The sequence below is a fragment of the Colobus angolensis genome, unplaced genomic scaffold (assembly GCF_000951035.1).
Source record: "Colobus angolensis palliatus isolate OR3802 unplaced genomic scaffold, Cang.pa_1.0 Scaffold169, whole genome shotgun sequence".
NCBI lineage: Eukaryota > Metazoa > Chordata > Mammalia > Primates > Cercopithecidae > Colobus > Colobus angolensis.
Window position 1 is genome coordinate 127,145 of NW_012114810.1, and position 17,093 is coordinate 144,237.

The 17,093-nt window shown below is 40.9% G+C and overlaps 1 protein-coding gene across 1 annotated transcript in view; it reads right to left on the reverse strand.

Annotated features, from left to right (window-relative positions):
- OTUD7B (OTU deubiquitinase 7B) overlaps positions 1-16,678 on the reverse strand; it is a 68,716-nt gene extending 52,038 nt beyond the window's left edge. The window contains exon 1 of the mRNA XM_011937758.1: positions 16,389-16,678. The gene's annotated coding sequence lies outside the window, so the exon portion shown is untranslated. The remainder of the gene's footprint in view (positions 1-16,388) is intronic.
- Positions 16,679-17,093: the final 415 nt, after the last annotated feature.

Here is a 17,093-nt window from a genome sequence, read left to right on the forward strand (position 1 = left end):
AAAGAAAGAAAAAACAGTGGCAACCTTGATCCCACCTAATTAATCCTTAGAACTCAACTGGAACTCAACTCCTATTGGAGCTCAGCTACTTGCTCTAAGTCTTAAGCAATTTTTTTAAGCTTCTACTAGGTAATGCTCAAAATAAATCCTTGCACCTGTTCTGAAGATGCTAACTCCAGAGTAAAGACCACTCATCCCAGGTATGGCACATGATAATAGTGGCCATAATCTAAAACAAGTTCTCTCTTAGATAGCACAAGTTAAAGAATAAACCTAGAATGCTAACAAAACTTAATTTCAGCTATGCAAAAGACATTGGATCTTGGTATTGTTCCCAACCTCAAAACTCTTTTCTAGTCCTCTGAATACAGAAAGCTTTTTCTACTTGAATGAATTGAGCAGGCAAGTTTGACTCAAGAGTCCCTACCTGCATACTCATCAGAGAGAACTGAGGGAAAACAAAAAAAATTCCAACTCGCATGACCACATTACAATGTTAACAACACATTACTCACCATTGTGCTACAAGAAAGAACCTGCAAGTAGGCACGAACTTTCAGGAAGCCAAAAAAAACAAGCAAACAACATTCTTCCAGTTCTCAAAGCACGAACACATTCAAATGCCAAAGCAGGTCACACTGTCCAGTTTATACCCAGGTACAAGTGAGTGGAGAGGGAGAAGGGAGAGGCAAGGGGAAGAGAGGAGAAGCATGATTGTGCAGGTATGCTTTTCAGCACCAAGACACATTTCTTTCTTAGATTCATCAAGAACATTTTTAACAAAGACACACACACAAAAAAACTGGGGTTCCACCTATTTTTATGCCTTTATATATTCACCGAGAACATCCAATATATGTAAACAGTGGCATGATGTAACAATGGTTGCAGACATTCCTTTTGGAATCTGTTAGAGCTGTATCTAAATCCTACCTGTTACTTTCTTGATTTGTGACCTTGGGTAAATTATTTAACGTCTCTATTGCTTAGCAGATACTTCATCTGACATTCACTATAGTATCCTCAGGACCTTAAACAGTGCCTAAATCACACTAATACATACTTTGAATGAATTAATCTGTAAGGTGGCATAAGAGTATTTATTTTATGGAATTGTTATGAGTATAAATGAGGTGTTATATAAAGTCTTTAGTATAACTCAGGCTAGGATCTCACTTCTAAATAGTAAAGTTTTCTTCCCTTTATTCTCCAGCCAGGTCAAACATTATGACAGATGAGCTGTGGCAAAGAATAAGATGGGATAAGCATGGAAGAAGCCAAGCATTAGATGTTTACTACTATCACCATGGGCCATACCTAGGATGAGTGGTGCTTACTCTGGAGTTAGCAGCTTAAGAACAGGCACAAGGATTTCTTGTGAGCATTACCTAGTAGAAAACATTTAAAAATGCTTAAGACTGTGAGAGCAAGGAGCTCAGTTCCAGGAAGCAGCTGAGTTCCTAGTCAAAAAATCCGAGAATATTTAGTCTTGGCAGACGAAATTAAATAACAATGTCAGTCCCTTATGGTAGGTGCATAACAAGTGTTAGCTGATTCAGAAAAATGTATTTTCAATCCTCAAGTATCTGTTATCACATAAACAAAAGTCTGGCAAAAGAAGAAAACAAGAAAAGGGGTAGGAATGAGTCACATCTTAAATATGCCTGACTATGTATTTTAAAAGCAAATACAAAAGATCTAAGGCTATTCAACCCCGTAAAAAAATCTCCTATTAGCAAAAATACTCAATTGATTTATAGTATTTACTCTCCCTTTCAGGTAATAGGATCTATGTCAGTAAATTGTTTTTAACTGCTGACAACGTAAATAAGCCTGAAAAATTTTAGTCTAAAGCTCTCTTCCTTTTACTAAAAAAAAGACTAATGGGCCTTTGAGGCTACTTCACCCACAGCTTTCAACTCAAGCAAGCCTACCTTCTTGCAGGGATAGTGGGCGGGGGGACACTAATTGTATCTTCAAATTGGGAATCAGAGAGAATATGCAGTTAAATCCAAAATCTGAAGAAATATTTCCCCTTGAATATGAAGAATTGAATCTCAGAAGATAGCTCTAAGAAACCCAGGCCACTGTTGCATTAAGAGCCTGACAGACATAAGTACACACATTTTGTGTCTAAATATAAGGAAAACCGGTAAGGAACTGAAACAGTTTGTGGTTAAACCTCACCATAATGTGGTCTTCAACTTCCCATTTCGTTTTCCAGGCATCGTTCTGTGTTTTTAACCACTTGATCCATCTCCTCTCAAGCAATGTGATCTAGTAGAAAGAGCACTAAACAACCATCAAAAGAATGGACTATACACACCAAGTCCTACTACTTACTAGGCATACAAACATAAACCAGTTACTTAAACCCTGAATTCAGTATCCACTGAGAATGCTGAGCCAGACTCAGTACCTTTCAAAGCTGTCTACCAAGGTACCCCACTTTGGAGAGGCATCAGAAACCCACCAAACCCAGTTCTCCCTATTGCTATTACCCAGACTGAAAATGTGTGATCATTCTTATCTAATCGTTTTCACGATAATCAATTACCAAATTCTATTTATCTCTCTTCAAATTACTCAAATCTCTCCCTCTTTCTACATTACCATTACCCTTGTAGATAGTCTTTTTCCTGGACTATTACAACAGTCCTCTAACTGGTATCCTTTCTTCTATTTTATATCACAAGGCTACATCAGTTGTCCTAAAACACTAATTCATACAATACAATTCCCTACTCAGATATTTTTCACTGTAAGTATAAAAACCAAATTCCTTTGGCTGAGATTTAAGTCTCGCTCCAATTTATCTAACTCTAACTTTACTAACTTTACTGATCTTATTGCCCTCCTAGGTAAAACACTGTGCTACAAACTACTTTTCCTGCCCCCAAAACAAGGTGAGCTCGGCTCACTGGTCCTCCACCTTGAATGTTTCCCCACTCTATTTCTCTCTCCTCTAAGGTCTAGATTACCATAAAGGTAAAATTTTTCCCTATCTATTCCCTTTAAACTTCTACATAGCTATATAACTGTACTCCTCACCTGGTACTTAGTACCTAGGACTTTGTATTACTATTTATCTACTTATGCAAATGTTCAGTGTTCACAGATAATTAGTGAGTTCTTAAGGACTTTGACTGTTTCTATAATATACTGGAGGCCTCACTTTTCAGAGAACAGATATCCAATACACTGTTGATAGTAACTACTACCTTAGACAAGCCATTTAAATTTTCTGGGTCTCGTTTTCCTCACCTAGAAAATGACAATATGTAAATCTCTTTTCAGTTCTAAAATGCTATATGATATTATATATACTTCTACACAGCCTATATTTGTTTCTCACATTTTTTTCTTTATATGCATTTATCTACATGTAACCATGTCCTATGTAACCCAGAATATAAATTCCCAAGAGGCCAGTTCTCCTCCTGCTTATTTATTTACTAGGTGACACCTCCTTGGCATCTCCTTAGTGCATCGTGACCAGATTCCAGTGCACAGCAAGTGTTCGGTGGAAAGGAATTTGTAGTTTCAATCAGGCAGCAAACATCAAGGGAAATTCGCACAGATGATTTAAATCTCAATTTTCATAATGAACTAGTATATTATACAAAATTACAAAGACATGAGAAAGAAGGAACTTAAAGTTGTTAAAATAACAGGACACCTGGTGCCAAATAGCCAGGAATTTATTTCAGGCAAGCAAAGAAGCTAGGACACAGAAACTCTTAAGTCTTACTCTCAAATTATATTTTCAGAGTTCTAAGAAGGGGTATGAAAAGTCTCTATCCATGGTCAGTAAACAACAGGGACCAAGTATTGTTGATGTCAGAGAATCCTGTCCCTTAGAACTGATAGACATTTTCAGGAAATGGATGGTTTCATACCTAGCCAGGTGAGCTACCAGTTCAAGGGAGGCAAAAGCAGATGCTCACAATGGAGCACATAAGAGAAGGTAAGTTTCTAAAATATATTTTTGTTGGAGCTAGGCATGGTGGCACATACCTACAGTCCCAGCTACTCAGGAGGCTGAGGTGGGAGGATGGCTTGAGCCCAGGAGTTCAAGACCAGCCTGGGCAACATAGTGAGACCTTGTCTCTAATAAATAAATAAACAAACTATATTTTTGTTAGTGTCATTGTATTTTCCCATTGTCATGCCTTAATTCTTCACATGCGACTACCTTCATGTAAATATCCATATTTATTAACACTAAAGCCTCAGAGGAATTCGCTCCTCCTTTTCTTTTGATGTTAGCTATTAATGATTCAAAAGGCACTAGTAGACCAACTCATTTAAAATGACCCTGACTTTTCAAAGAACTATTTTAGAACACAGCACTGGTACTTTCAAAGCTGCATTCTACCTACAATATTCTCTAAGTAGATATCTGTAGAGTGTAGCCTGGATACAACTTTGATATAGTTAAGATAAAAGGCTTGTAAAGAATTCTAAGCCAGATTATTTAGAATGAGAGGAAACGGAAGCCCTTTAAATGTTTATACCTATCCCCTTCTTTCTGCTCCTGTTCCTCAATCCTATTTTATAACATCTGCTAACTCCTACCTACTCAGCTTCTTTGCCCTTTCCCCTGTCTTCTGCATTCTCCTCCCACGCCCACCCCCAACCTTGTGGCTCTAGGAGCCACAAGGTCAACAATCTGGTGCTAGGAACTAGGAATCTTGCCCTCTTTCCTTTTAAGACCCCAAATAACATCAAAGAGACATGGGCAATCATCTTTTTCTGTGGTTTTTGCCCCCAACCAGATCTCCTTATCAAGACTAGAGAGGAGACATGGGGGTAGCAGGTAAGAGGGGGAATAAGTCATTTACTCATAGGAACTATAACCTCATTAAAGACAACTCAATAACATGGAGATATTTACAGCAAAAATGTTCATCTCAGGCTTATTTCCTAGAACCTGTTGTGGCCTACAACCCTCATACGTTTCCCCTCTACCTTCTCAAATATACTAAATGTGTGCTCAGAAATAAAAAGCATTTAATCCCCTGCAAATTAAAGTTCAGAAATGCATTTTAGACGTATAAATGGGCCGAGCACAGTGGCTCACAACCTGTAATCCCAACATTTTGGGAGGCAGCAGGAAGACTGCTTGAACCCAGGAATTCGAGAACAGCCTGGGCAACACGGCAAAACCCCTCTCTACAAAAAATGTAAAAAATTAGCTAGGTATGGTGTCACACATCTGTGGATCCCAGCTTCTTGGGAGGCTGAGGTGAGAGAATCACCTGAGCCAAGGAGGTCAAGGCTGCAGTGAGCTGCAATCATGCCACTCTATTCCAAATTGGGTGACAGAGAGAGACCTTGGCTCCAAAAAAAAAAAAAAAAAAAATGGATTTGGGATTATCTACTTCAAAAAGGTCCATTATATTGCCTTTCAGAATGCCAAAAGGAAATCACAACGTGTTGGTTTAACCAATCAAAATTGTCAAGAGTTGACTGCTTTTAACCTACAAAATGGCAATTTCATATAGTTTAACTTAATATTAATTTCCCACTTGGGGTGGGAGGAGCTTCCATAAGGCCAAAACAATGTTATATTGGGACTATATGTTACAGAATTAAAAGCTTCAAAATATGCTGATACACGACCTGGCCTCATCATTAAAAAAAGGAGTGTGGTGAAAAGTACATGTACATATGTATGTGTGAATGGGTGTATCCAATAATTGGATACACATGTTGATCCTTAGCAGTCTTTATTACGTGAATAGACAGGCTGCCTTTTCTTAAGGCCCATCTCCATCTCCTGTGAAGGTGTCAAGACCTTGATGAGAAAAGCAGAATCTGATAGCTAGTGAAATGAGTCTGGCCACATGAATACACTGCCTCAAAAGCCAACAGGATCAATTCCCAGGAATTTCCCAATTGGGATGCTATCACCTATCAATTTCCATTTCATTTTCCGAGAAATGTTTGTTCTCACCCCTGCAGGAAGTTAGTCTTGACTACTTTTACCATTTATGGGCATTTTTATGTAATTTTCAGTGCCAAGTGTTTGTTTATAAGCTTTATTTTTCATGGGGTCTACACCAATAGTCAAATTAATAGTTCACTAACATAAAGGATGGCCTTTTGTTGTTGTTCATAATCTATTTAGTCACGAATAGTGTCTAAATGCCTACTATGTGTAAGTTTCTACAGCATGCCTCATAAGGGATACAAAGAAAAAGAGACTACTTATCTGCTCTCAAAGAGCTTACAGTATAGTAGAAGAGGCATGCCAAGGGCACAAATAAACCAAAATACAATACACAGCTACCACATGACAAGTACCAACAAAATGATAGGAAGATTCAGTTGTAGGAAAGATTATATCCTGCTGGAGAAAAAAGAAAATCAGGAACGTTTTTGTGGAAGAGATAGTTTACACTGGGACTTTATGAATGGGTAAGTTTTTTTTAATAAAAAAAAAAAAATAGGGCAAGTGGGAGCTGGGCACAGTGGCTCACACCTGTAATCCCAACACTTTGGGAGACCGAGGCGGCCAGATCACTCGAGGTCAGGAGTTTGAGACCAGCCTGGCCAACATTAGGAAACCCTGTCTCTACGAAAAAATACAAAAATTGGCCAGGTGTGGTAGCGCGCATCTGTAGTCCCAGCTTCTCGGGAGGCTGAGGCAGGACAATCACTTGAACCTGGGAGGTGGATGTTGCAGTGGGCAAAGATGGCACTACCGCACTCCAGCCTGGGTGATGGAGCAAGACCCTATCTTAAAAAAAGAAAACAAAAAACAAACAGAAAAACAGGACAAGTGGGGACGGCAATGGAGAAAACAGGTTTAAAACTTAGGTGACTGAATGAACTAGATCTACCTGTAGACACATCTGAAAAGCAATCTTGAGAAAAAAAAAGTTGGAAAAGGATACATACATGATTCTATTTATGTAAGATTTCAAACCAAAACTATATGTTGCCTATGAATACATATGTGGGGTCGGGCGTGGTGGCTCTTGCCTGCAATCCCAGCACTTTGGGAGGCCAAGGTGGGCAGATGACTTGAGGTCAGGAGTTCAAGACCAGCCTGGTCAATAGGGTGAAACTCCGTCTCTACTAAAAATACAAAAATTACCTGGGCATTGTGGCACGTACCTGTAATCCCAGCTGCTTGGGAGGCTGAGGCAAGAGAATCACTTGAACCCGGGAGGCAGAGGTTGCAATGAGCAGAGATTGCGCCACTGCACTCCAGCCTGGGTGACAGAGCAAGACTCCACCTCAAAAATAAATAAATAAATAAAGATGTGGGGGGGGGAGTATAAAACATGAAGGAATGAACACATCAATTCAGGCCAGTAGTCATTTCCTGAGAAAGAGGAAGGAAGAAAGGATGCAGGGTGGAACTTCAGCTATATCTATAACATTTAGTATTTTAAAGAGAGTAAGACATCTAAAACAAATATGACAAAATGTTAATGTCCATCAAATTTGGGTTGCAGACTCAAAATTGTTTGAGTTTTTCCCCTGAACTTTTCTAAATGTTTGAAATATCTCATTATGCAAAATTGTAAAATTAATAAAGGGTCAGGTGATTGGAAGAATAGAGGAGTCAACACAAAAACAGTAAGGAGCAGAATGGTTTCCCGAAACTATAGAGACATCTGACTTGTTTAGTTTTAGAGTGAAGAGGAGCCTTCACATCCCTCAAACAGCGTGCACCAGCAGAGCTTAGAACAGGGTAGAGTGGGGACTGACAACAATGGATAAGAAGGTTTATTGCCATCTCAAATCAGATAGCGGAGGGGAGTGAAAAACCACCTTCCCACATAATTTAAATGCCAGTGTAACCAAGTTATCTCCCCTAAAACAGTCAAGGAAACTTCCAGTTACACAGGAATTCAGATAAGTACTCACTGTGAGTAGCTATTCTGTGCCTCCTCTCTACCCACCCCTTCCCTCTCCCAAATACAAACAAAAACAAAATGTACCCTTGCCCACTTGAGAAAGAATTAAGACTTGGCAGCTCTGCTAAAGTGGACAGCTTCCAAACCAAGGCCCTTCCCTGGGGAAGATGCTGACAGAGCCCAGAGAAAATAATTTAAAAATCACAACTCAGACAAGTTTTGAGGAAGGCCTATCAATGGAAGGTATCCATCCTTCCACACGTCCTTAAGTGCCAGCTTCTCCCAAGGGTACCTAAGGACTTACAGGATGCCCTCTACCCTGTTCTGTTCTCCTCCAGCAAAAGTGACTAAAACACAAAATCCAAACTCTTGCTTAGCACTTTAAAACCAAACAATTTCCCTTCATAAAAATCCAATGAAAATAAAAATACACGGAAGATGCAGAATCTGAGTATTTAATATTTTAAAGAAAGAAATATAAAACAAGACAAAATGTTAATGTCCATCAAATTTGGGTTGCAGGCTCAAAACTGTGTCTGAGTTTTTTCCCTGAACTTTTCTAAACTTTGTTTAGATATTCTTTTTTTTTAGATAAATATACTTTTAATCAGTGCCCAATTTATCATAGCTTATTTAACAAGTTTCAGTGGCACAAATTAAAACTAAGTTTAAAAGAAAACAAAGGGAGCTTAGTGGCAGAGATAAAGACACTCAACAGAACAAATACCTTGACATTCTTCTACATCTGAATCACTACAGCAAAAAAATCCTAACACCTTATTCAGCCCAGTCCAGGGCACTGAACTGCCCCTCTTCCCAATGGTACTCTCAGGGCACATCTTTCTCAGTCAGACCTAAGAAAATACCTCTATTCACTCTGGACTGGTTAAAAAAAGACAGTAGAATGGAATGACATTGAGTCTATTGTCTAGTACAATGCAATGTGGTAGAATGACACAAACACTGAAATGGGACTTGGGAGAGAACAGAGAGGTGAACTCACCTTTATTAATCACCTAGTACATATTGAAGACTGAATTCTAGACCAAGCTATCACAGACCCACTTCTGTGATCCTGAGTAAACCTCAGGTATTCTATTTGAAAGTGAATGAGGAAAACTAAGAAAGCATAGCAGTCCCTCCAGTTGTCTGATTCCAGGATTCTATAAATATGATCACTCTCAATAAATGTGTTCAGCATAATGAAGTTACTGAAAGGACTTTTGCTTTCTCCATCTCCAATCCACCCTACACACCACTGACATGATCTTTCTAGGATGTGAAACTTATTAAATGGTTTATCATATACTGTAGTGTAAGCTAAAGCTCTGTATGATAAAGCTCTGTATGATCCAGCATTGCCTACCTCTTCAGCCTGCCCTCCAACCCATCCTCCAGCCATAATGATTAAGTAAAAGTTACCTGAAAAAGTCTGGCTTTCATTCCTTTAAGCTTTTGTTCATGGTATTTTCTCAGACTGGAATGTAACTCTTGTCATCTGTAGAGTATATCCTTAATTAATCTTTCAGGGCTCAACTCAAATGCTAACTCCTCGGTGAGGCTCTTTCCAACCTCTGTGTGCCCAAGAGAGAACTGACCCTTGGGCTCCCACTCTCCCTGCTACATACTTCTATCACAGCATCTATCACACTTCATTCCATCTATATATTTACATATCTGTCTCCTCCCACTAGACCCATACGCTCCTCATGGGTTCCTTGTCTGCCTTACCTCCATCTCAGTGCCTAGGACAGTGTTTACAAGATAGGAGACATGTTTAGGTTTAGACATGTTTAAGTTTATCAGTACCATTTTCTTTGCCCTTCTGCTCTTTCCCTAAACTCTAGTCCTCAGAGAGCTTATTAATTCTCTTGGCTACAGCTACCACATCTAGGCCATGAATTGCAAAACTGCATTTCCAAACCTACCCCATCTCTACCCCAGCTCACACCCAGGATGGCCTTCATTTGGACATTTCATTGCCACTTTAAATCCAACACATCCCAAATTATACTCATCATATTTCCCTAAAATGAGGAAAGCTTCCTAACTTCTTTATTTCAGTCAATGTCTCAGACACCCAGGCATAATGTGTCACAGTCGTAGTTGACTCATCATCCTTCTTCATCTCCCACATCCAGTCCTCATTAATTTCCATTTTTCCTTCACAGTCTCTTTTTCACTCTATCCTCTCCTTAGCCTACCCTCCACAACTCTAACTCGGGCCTCATCATTTCACACACCCCCAGTGTCAATCTCCATTCCCTCCAAGCCAGCCTGTGTATTAGTATCATCATACCGCTATTCTATTCAAAAATCTTCTATCATTTAAAATATAAAGTTGACCGGGCACGGTGGCTCATGCCTGTCATCCCAGCACTTTGGGAGGCTGAGGTGGGTTGATCACTTGAGGTCAGGAGTTTGAGACCAGCCTGGCCAACATGGTGAAATCCTGTCTCTACTAAAAATACAAAAATTAGCTGGGCACAGTGGTGCACACCTGTAATCCCAGCTACTCAGGAAGCTGAGGCACGAGAATCGCTTGAACCCAGGAGGTGGAGACTGCAGTGAGCCAAGACTGAGTCACTGCGCTCCAGTCTGAGCTGGACAACAGAGCAAGACCCTGTCTCAAAAAAATAATAATTTCATATATATATATATATATATGCCTGGCTTTTTAACACCCTCTATAAACATAGCTCCAAACCAACCTACCCACCTTCATTTCACTACTGCTCACTGCCACTCAAGTTAGTCTCCTCACTGCCCCAAGAACATCTCAGATACAGTCCTGTTTCCAGGCTTTTGCTTGATCCCTTTCAGCTCCAATATGAAATGTTTTGTTATCCTCTTCATCTTCATCCCTTGTACCTAATACACTTTTATTTATCTTTTATTTATTTATTTTGGAGACAGAGTCTTGCTCTGTCACCCAGGCTGGAGCGCAGTGGTGCCATCTCAGCTCATTGCAACCTCCACTTCCTGGATTCAAGTGATTCTCCTGCCTCAGCCTCCTGAGTAGCTGGGATTACAGGCATGAGCCACCATGTCTGGCCTATTTATTAAGATCTGAAATGAGTTATAATTCATCTGTGACATAACTACCTGAGTATTCTTCTCCCCATATACCTATGGTATTAGGTCTGTACTATGCAACTAACAATATAGTTTTACATTTTAAAATTTTGCCTGGCATATTAAGAGGCTCAGCAAGTATTCATTCCCTCTTATTCTCCTTACTCCCAACTGGACTGTAAACTCTTTAAGGACACAAAGTTGTCATTTTTCCTAATCCTCCGTAGCACCTAGCGAAGAATTAAACTCGTAGTGGGTCACTACAAATAACAGTTTAGTAGTTTTACTATCTAAAGCTGTCTCTTAGAGAAAATAAAGGGATAAAGTATAATCCTAAAAAAAAAAGTGGAAAATAATCCCTATCTAGTTGTATAAAATAAGATTCCTGACTTTTCCACCTGATTTCTAGCTCAGAAATACTACAATCTCCTGATTCAAGAAGTAAATAATAATCCTGTGCTAGTGACATCACAGTTTGCTAATGATTATAAAGAGGTGGGGGAGGGTGGCAGGGATAGAGGAAAGCAAGTCAACTGGAGGAAAAAAAAAAAGGATGAAAGAATGCCATGTGATTTTGTTTACTTCTTAAATGTGGACACTTCAGCCCATTCTTTTTTTTTTTTTTTTTTAATTGGACATATTTTTCAAACAACTTTCCTACAGAAGGAAAAGTCTGACAGATTTTCAATGAAGCTGATATCTGGAAGAGCCTCTACAAAGAACAAGTCCTTTGAGAAAGCCCGTTTAATCTTCAACAACACAACATAATGCAGTGGCATTCGTCCAGATACTGTGAGTGAAGGCTCATTCTGGCTGGAACACAAGCATCACCTGCCAGTCATTCTCAGACATAAGATAGACAGCCTAGGAGGCCACATTGAATCCATACAGATTTTGAAAAGAAATTGGTCTATCAACATATTCAGTGTAGTCTAGTCTTAATTAGCCACAAATGGATTATTCATTTTATGGAGTTCTAAGGCCAAACCTTTAATACAAGATTGACTGTTCATCATCATCAGTGTACTCTCCTGGCCATCAGTTAATATAAGCTTAGAAACGCAAATTTATTTCAGTATCAGTATGATCCCCAAAAATGAAAATAAATCTGGTTTAAAAAATAATGTATTGGCTGGGCATGGTGGCTCACGCCTGTAATCCCAGCACTTTGGGAGGCCGAGACAGGTGGATCACGAGGTCAGGAGATTGAGACCATCCTGGCTAACACGGTGAAACCCCCGTCTCTACTAAAAATGCAAAAAAATTAGCCGGGCGTGGCGCCGGGCGCCTGTAGTCCCAGCTACTTGGGAGGCTGAGGCAGGAGAATAGTGTGAACCCGGGAGGTGGAGCTTGCAGTGAGCCGAGATCGTGCCACTGCACTCCAGCCTGGGCAACTGAGCGAGACTCTGATTCAAAACAAAAAAAAAAATGTATTTTCAAGGGCACAAAGTTGTCATTTTTCCTAGTTCTCCATAGCACCTAGCAAAGAATTAAACTCATAGTGGGTCACTACAAATAACAGTTTAGTAATTTTTCTTATCTAAAACTATTTCTTAGAGGAAATAAAGGGATAAGATATAATCCTAAAAACACACAGTTGAAAATAACCAAGAAATGTCTTTATTAAGTTCTGAATTACCTACAACAGTGCTCCCTACGTTAGCAGAGATAACTGAGAGTTAAATGCACTTGAAACAGAATGCTGTCCTTACTATAAGCTCTTGAGGAGAATCCGGCCATAGTCTTGAGACTTCCCCACAGGATGGTGTACTACGAGACAGGCACAAGCAGGCTCAGCATAGGAAGGTGTGTAAACACAAAAACTTCTACAAGGAATCTTATGCCTCCTGGCTGTATCACTTCAGGCCAGGATGGTAAAGAAAATAAGAGTCACAATGTACGGATGCCTGCCTGACTCCTTGTCCCTGAGTTCCTGAACCAAAGAGCTCAATATTTCTCATTAAATCCGTCCTTTGTTCAAGGATCTACAATGATTCTATTGACCCTTCTATCAACACCCAACAGAGTCTGGCTTCTGAGTCCCCTCCACCCTCTTGCCTGCTCTACCCATGACTTGCCCAACCCACATTCTCTACAGTCACTCTCATATATTCCCCCCACTCACAACTTAGTCATTCATACCATCATTGCACACTGTACATTCTATACTTTCTGTTTGGAAGATCCTTTCTTTTCTTTTATTCCCAACCCAATAACTATTTCATTTACTTGAATGCTCACATTTTACAGATAAGGAAGAGAAGTTAACTTGTCCAAGGTCACATGGTAAAAAGTAGACCCAAGGTCTGAACGAAGACCCATCTAACTCAATAGCCCATATCTCTTTATGACTGATCCATAGCCTCCCAAGTCCATTTCAAAATTTATTGACTCAGAAATCTCCCCTAATTTATTTCACTGATTCTTTCTTTGTTACTTCAAGTCTTCTCAGCCCTTACGTACTTATCAGCACGTTAAATTTGCTTTTGTCTGTATGTTGTTTCCTAAACGTTAAAGCTTATAATAGTCTGCCTTCCCATTTATATACCATCTTTCCCATCCACCCTCAACCCCAAGAGCAAGGACACATGTCTTTACATCTCTTATACCTCCCTAAAGCCTGTCACTGGACCATGGAGACTGCTTTATCCACAGAAGTGTTCAACTGTTACTCAGCAAGGATGGCTTATTTAAAAACAAACAAACCACTCCCTTCTATTATATTAAGAAGTCAACAGAATTCAGGCATTCATGAGAAAAACTGCCCTGTATCTGTCTTCCAGTTACACAAATTTTTAATTACCTGAATTTATCAGAGGCTACAAAAAAGATTCCACAGTCTGCTATTCCACAGCTCCTAAGTTCCCATAGGAAAGACACTGCTGAGGTCACATTTCAAAGCACTGTTTAAGGATTTTCCCTTTGGTGGGATGAGTGTTTAGGATAAGGAGAGGGCTACTCATACACACGTACACACACACACACAGGCACTATAATGGCCAGTGTCTTTAGCATGCTTAAGATATTCAAGAGCTCCAAAACTTTGACAAGTCTCACTTAGTGCCCTCATAACAATCAGAGTACTTATTTTGGTTACATACATTGAATCTCAAAATTGCAAATAAAGCCTTCTGAGAACTAGAAATAGTGGTGGACTACCAGGCAGCTCTCCACTCATTCCTAGGCTTCTTCAACCCCTTTGATCCCCCTGCCCTGGAATAAAGTATGCAGTTCAACTTAGGGGAGTTGCCAGATGCAGATATAAATAGAATTTACCCAGATATCATCACTAATATTGGCACCAATCAACTCACACAGATCAAAACAATTATTGATCATCAACAGATTCTGGGAAAGGTGTATGTGGTTTTTAAAAATTAGATTTTCATCTCCAAATTAAATCTTTTTTTAAATAGGGGTCTCAAAAGAAAGATTAAACAAAGTTTTGGGAAATTTTCCAAGTTGCTGGCAACATAAGGCCACTAAAGGCCACCTAACGATTAGCATTCATTACCAGTTACCCTGCCTTATAAAAGTCAGCAGATAGCAAGCTCTTGCTTTGGCAAAGTTTTACATTTTTTTTTCTGAGGGAGTCTTCGGTATTAAAAGCAAGGAATAAGTCAAATAAGGCAACGACAACAAAAAATTAGTTTGGAAACTATCTTCCTTCCATCTTTCCTTCTATCTTGAAAATGTAATGTCCAAAGCAGACATCTGTTCAATTCTAAATTATTCATGTTAACGGATAATTATTGGCAGAAAGGTGCTGATAATCAAAAATGGGGGTAAAATCGAAAAAATCTATTTTGGTTTTGGAATATATGTTTTCAGCATATTTACCTTCTTAATTATGCCTATTGTGAGCTAATACTTGCATTCATTTGCAATCTCTAAGTACACAGTAACTGGCCACTTTGTCAAGGAGGTGCTCTGAGGCAAGCTGGGTCAATAGTGGAAATTGGAACGGTCCGGTATTCAGCATGCAGAGGAGTAACATCAAGTTCATTTATTTTACAGTTTTGTTCAGCCTTCAAAATATCAGTAGACTAGCACAGCAGGTTGGTTACTAAACGTTAAAATAACTACTTGAAAAACAATGAAGACAAAGAGTATAATTAATTCATTGTTTGCGCATAATGTATTTGTAAGTTATACATGGCAAATACTTAACTACCTCTGATTCTCCCTAGCCACCCAGCTTCGGTCCCTGAAGTCTTCTCCCCATCAGGAATGCAATCTCATTTAGGAGGAAGAAAATTTTCCAAATGTTTTCAGAAGTTACATAGCACAGAAACTGTTTTTTAAATATTTAGGGGTTAGCAACTCTTTGGAGCCAGTCTTACCGCCACCTCTTTCTCTACTCTGTCCTTTTCCACCTTTGAAATAGATTCTGAAAGACAAAGGGATCCAGCCTCCTCAAAAATCTCCTAAATATACAGTACTAGAGGCCAAAGACTGAAAAAGTAGCAGCCTGTGAATTTCTAAGTAAAGCGTTACGTAGTACGTACAAAAAGATAAGAAAAATAAAAGGCAATGTCCTGCTAATTCTTGGCTTTGCATTCATGAAAAGCTGCCTGAAAAGTTTGTGGGGAACTTCTTCCATAAAATTCCACCAGTCAGTTTCTACTTTCAAATTTTTACAGCTGCCCAGAGAAGCCACCTAGGTTAGACAGAAAGACTACCACGAGGAGGGAGAGAGAGAGACTCTGAGCGCTGGACCTTGTGAGCCGACAAGCTAAAAATACGCCGGCCCAGTAAACAAATCCCATTCCATCCCGACCGGAGCCACACCGTTAACCTAGTAATTATGAGAAGAGTGAGATCACGCAGCCCCCGGCTTACTTACTCATCATCAGCTTCTAAAGTTTCCATCGGCTCATAGCAACTTTTCTTTTTTCTAAAGTTCTTACTTAAGATTGCCCTAGAATCCGTCAACCTCCGTCTCTCTCTCACACATACACACACCTTTTTCTCGCCTTTCCTCCATTACTGTATGCACCTTAGGGAGGCTATCAATAGGGAGAATAAGCTTGTTTGCTTTTCATTTTAGTTTTATATTGAGATTTTAAATGAACTTTATCCTACTGTGGAGGTAATAGACTGCATCTTAATCACCTGAAAACTCCACCATCCCTCCCGAAAGTCTAGCTGATAAGGGGGGACCGTCCAAACTGCCCAGCACAGCTCAGGAAGGGAGGCCGGGAGCTGGAGAACGCGGGGTGGGAACGCAGAACGCAGGTGAAAGGAAGGAGAGGTTGAGACGAAGCAAGGAGCAGTCAGGGCGAGAAAGGAGTGCCGAGGGGAGATGGCTTCGGGTGAAACACAATCAGAAAGGAGAAAGGGGACAGTGGCGATCTGAGGAGCAGAGTTTGCGAGTCTGAGAAGCCGGGAGGGGCGGGAGCAGACAGGGAACGGTGTCAGGGCGGGGGGCTCCGTTACCCTCGCGGCTCCCGGGGCAAGGCCCTAGGCCGGGGCGGAGCGCGGGGCCCGACCGCCTCTCCTCATTCCTCGGCAGTGACCCCGGGGTCCGGCCGGCCCCTCCCCCGACGGCGATGGAGGCGGAGGCGGTGGTGGAGACGGCGACCGCAGCTGTTGCTCCGCACAGGATCTGGAGCTGGAGCCAGAAGGCGCTGATCGGGACTGGCCTCCCCCAGTGGCTTTTTGCTCGCTCCACACCCCGGTCGCCACTCCGGCTCCGGCGGCTGGTTCAGGATCGGTGGCTTTCGGCTGTCCGGCCGGAAACAGGCGCCAGTTTCCGGCCGGAGCGGGTTGGTGGTGACACCCAGGCCGCCCCCAGGCCTCCTCCCGCTCCGCCCCGTCGCAGCCCCGCCTTTAGCGCCGCTCCCCAGTCTGCGGCCAGTTTGGCGCTTGCCCCGCGCGTGACCCCGTGTTTTCCTGACCCGCGTCCCTAAAGCTCCTGGTCTGGAGCATTCTTGAAGCGGAGGTAGAGGAGTACAGAGTGGACTCTTAGGACTCTGGGGTAGAATCAGTTGGCTACAGCTGTTAGGAAGGAGCTGAAAGGGGTGGAGTAGTTGTAGAAAGGTGAGAGGGATGTAAATACTTAGAATGAAAGGACTGAAATTCTGGTAAGCCTACACAATTATTCTGGATTGACCGGAGGAAAATTAGCTTCTTCCCGACCAG